Below are 4,449 nucleotides of genomic sequence, written 5' to 3' on the forward strand. Positions count from 1 at the left end.
GCTCGCCCTTCTAGCTCCGCCAATATTCCGGGAAAATAGGACCTTCGCATAAATTCCGAGGATTTTCCCGAAAGTTGGATTTCTGCACAAAAACGAGACACCAGAACAGTTCTGCTGAAAACAGCGTTAGTCCGTGTTAGTTGCATCCAAAATACACAAATTAGAGGCAAAACAATAGCAAAAGTGTTCGGGAAAGTAGATACGTTTTGGACGTATCACTACTCAGCGCTGCAATTTGTTCCAAACAAAGGCTTTAGTTGGTCCTGACAAGGCTTGCAAGGTTATTATTGATGGCGGGAGTTGCCGCAATTTAGCAAGAAAGGAGTTGTGTACCAAGCTGAAGTTCAAGTATCTACCGCACCCGCATCCATACTATATTCAGTGGTTGAGCGACAATGGTGAGATGAAGGTAAACCACATGGTGCGTGTTAAATTTGAGATTGAACCGTATAAGGATTCCATTGATTTTGATGTGGTTCCTATGACGGTGTGTCACCTACTATTGGGTCGGCCTTGGCTCTATGACCGTTCTGTGAAACACACAATGGCCGTGCCAATACATATCACTTGGAGTTCAAGGGCAAGAAAATTAACTTGCAGCCTATGTCACCACAACAGATTGTCAATGAATCTCGTCAGAAAGTTGAAGTAAACTTGGAGGATGCACCTTTAGATAGCGAGAGAATTGTAATGTCGTGAGTGATATAATGAAAAGTGAGAGAGTGAATTCCTTAGTGCTTTTAGCCACCAAAGAAGACATGAGAGAATCTAGTGAGGATCCTACAGCCATGCCTCTTGTGCTCATGTACAGGGATACGGTTTAGGTTTCTAACGACATGACCCCTATTCCTCTTGGTGTTTCTAATGTTTTGCAGGAATTTCGCGACGTGTTTCCGGAGGAGGTACCCGCGGGACTACCACCATTGCGTGGCATTGGGCATCAAATTGACTTGATCCCCAGAGCTTCGCTGCCCAATAGGGCACCATATAGAACAAACCCCGAAGAGACGAAGGAGATACAGAAGCAAGTACAAGCGCTACTCGACAAAGGTTATATCCGCATAAGCCTTAGTCCTTGTGATGTTCCTGTTATTCTAGTTCCTAAGAAAGATGGTACATGGCGTATGTGCGTAGATTGTAGAGCGATAAACAACATTACTATTCGATATCGTCATCCTATTTCACGTTTAGAGGATATGCTAGATGAATTGAGTGGTGCTGCTGTTTTCTCTAAAATTGATTTGCGTAGTGGTTATCATCAAATTAGGATGAAAGAAGGGGATGAATGGAAAACAGCCTTTAAAACAAAATTTGGTTTATATGAGTGGTTAGTAATGCCTTTTGGTTTGACTAATGCACCTAGCACTTTCATGAGACTGATGAACCATGTTTTGCGTGATTTTATTGGCAAGTTTGTGGTTGTGTACTTTGATGACATATTAATCTACAGCCGCAATGAATCTGATCATACTATACATATTCGACATGTTTTGTAAGTGTTGCGTGATAATAAACTCTATGGTAATCTTGAGAAGTGCACATTTTGCAAAGATAAGGTCATATTTCTGAGTTATGTTGTCTCTAAGCATGGAGTAGAAGTAGATGTGTCTAAAATTGAAGCTATTCAAAATTGGCCTACTCCCATGACTGTGAGTCAAGTAAGAAGTTTTCATGGTCTACTGGGTTTTATAGAAGATTTGTGCCCAACTTTAGTACTATTGCTGCACCTTTGAATGATTTGACTAAAAAGGGTGTTGTCTTTGAGTGGGGCGCAGCCCAAGATCATGCATTTGATGAACTGAAATGATTGTTAACTTCTACACCGTTGCTTGCACTTCCTGATTTCAATAAGCAATTTGAGATTGAATGTGATGCTAGCGGTATTGGAATTGGTGGTGTATTGATGCAAGTGGGTCGTCCAATTGCATATTTTTCTGAGAAATTTTCTAGTGCTAAGTTGAACTATCCTATATATGATAAAGAATTATATGCTTTAATTAGAGTTCTTGAGGTTTGGCAACATTACTTGTGGCCAAAAGAATTTATCATACATTCTGATCATGAAGCTTTGAAATATTTGAAAGCCCAATCTACTTTGCATAAGTGTCTTGCTAAGTGGGTTGAGTTCATTGAGTCTTTTCCATACATTATTAAGCATAGGAAGGGAAAAGATAATATTGTTGCCGATGCTCTATCTAGGAAGAATATGCTATTAACTCAACTTGATGTTAAAATTCCTGGTTTAGATGTCCTATGTGATTTGTATGCTACTGATCATGATTTTGCTGAACCATATCGCTTGTGTGCTATTGGTACAACATGGGAAAAATATCACATACATGATGGGTTCTTGTTTAGAGCTAACAAACTATGTGTTCCAGAATCGTCTGTGCGTTTGCTCTTATTGCAGGAATCTCATGCTGGAGGTTTGATGAGTCACTTTGGGCGTGAGAAGACGCTACTCATGCTAGCTGACCACTTTTATTGGCCAAAGATGAGGCGAGATGTGGACAGGTATGTGAAGAGATGCATTACTTGCAACAAGTCTAAGTCCAAGCTGAAGCCTCACGTTTTGTATACTCCTTTACCGGCACCTACTACACCTTGGGAAGACATTAGTATGGATTTTGTGTTAGGTTTGCCGCGTACTAAAAGAGGCCATGATTCTATATTTGTGGTAGTGGATAGATTCTCTAAGATATCACATTTTATTGCCTGCCACAAGAGCGACGATGCGTCGCATATTGCTAACCTGTTTTTCAGGGAGATTGTACGTCTACATGGAGTCCCGAAGACTATTATTTCAGATCGTGACGTGAAGTTTATGAGATACTTCTGGAAGACTCTTTGGAGAAAGCTGGGGACGAAGCTGCTTTCAGCACTACTTGTCATCCCCAAACTGATGGTCAAACTGAAATGGTGAATAGAACATTGTCATAATTGTTGAGATCCATGATCAAGAAGAACCTGAAGGAGTGGGAAGATTGTTTGCCGCATGTGGAGTTTGCATATAAGTTATGTTCAAAAAATCGGCCGAGTAGCCGATTAATCGCCCGTGTAATCGCTGCTCGTCAGGTGACCGTGTCGAATAAGCCTAATCGTCCAGGTTACTCGTTTGGGCCGCTTAATCGGTCCGACAAGCGATTAGTCGGTGTGTACCGATTAACAGGTCCACGCGAAACGTCAAAGAAATGGCCTTCCGCTCGACCTACCGCCTCCCGCACAATAACCGCTCCATAATTTCCGTGCCTCCTCGATTAATAATCAGCCAAAACGTCAAGCTCGCTTTCTCCGCTCGATGATAACTGTTGCGATTCAATCGCCGCCGCCCCCATTGCTCACCTCCAGCGGATGCATCTCTCCAGCGCCAATCCTAGAAGGTTCAATTCCTGGCGAGTGGCGACCTGTACGGCTGTACCCATACTTCCCGCCATCGATCGGCTTCCGGCTGCTCTCCATCGTGTAGGAGCACGATCCCGACGCGGCCGGCTGCTCGCCATCCATCGCCTTCCGGCGCCACGATCTTGTCTGCTCCCGCTCTGCTGCTTAAAGAACTCCTCCACACCTACAGGTATGACGTACATCTTATTCCCCTGTCCTCTGGTCAAGTATTTTAGTTCAATCCGAAAATCTTAAAATTCGTATGTACACAGTCAGGCCTTGATCATTCTTGAAATAATTTAGTAATGAAGTCCATCTTATTCCCATTGTCATGTACACAGAATCTGTAATGCACTGCATATTGATATAGTAGGGAAGATGCTAGATAGTGTTGTAATCCAATCTGCGTTCTGGAATATACTACTCAATGCTCGATGGTGTGATAATATTGCTTAGTTGCTCATTCCGTTTTAACAACGTCACTGTAGCTTCGATTTGTGTGTGAATGCGTGATGTTCTATGTTGAAGTACTGAACAGAGAAAGGTGTTCTATATCTTGAATTGCTTTTTTTTTTTTGCAATATATGATGCTGCTGCTGCCAAATTTATTTTTGTAGATGGCTGCTGCTGGTGCTTCTGAGGTGCCAGGTTCCCAAGCCCTTAAGCGGAATTCAGATGATATGGCTTGGGAATTTGCAGAGTTGTTTGATCCAGATGACTTGCAACGAGTCAGGTGCAATAGGATGAAGCAACACATAGCTCAGATCAGAGGCCAAGTGACACCTTGTTTGGTGGCAAATGCAGATCAACAAGCTCGGTGTAAGGCAGCTTTTGAGGCCCCACAAAAGAGGAAGAGGCTAAAAGAAAAGCAAGCAGAAGAAGTACGAGCCGAGGTGACCATAGATGCTGAGGATGATGAAGAGCTTAATGCAGTTGGTAAAGGTGATCTGAAGAATGCAGGCCTATGGATCTAAAGAATGCAGGGCCTTGATGATGTTTATTGATGTGCAAATTGCTAATATGTATACCGTGGTGCTGTCCAATTTTTGTTTGTTGTGTACCTGTCAG

The sequence above is a fragment of the Lolium rigidum genome, chromosome 2 (assembly GCF_022539505.1).
Source record: "Lolium rigidum isolate FL_2022 chromosome 2, APGP_CSIRO_Lrig_0.1, whole genome shotgun sequence".
Lineage (NCBI taxonomy): Eukaryota > Viridiplantae > Streptophyta > Magnoliopsida > Poales > Poaceae > Lolium > Lolium rigidum.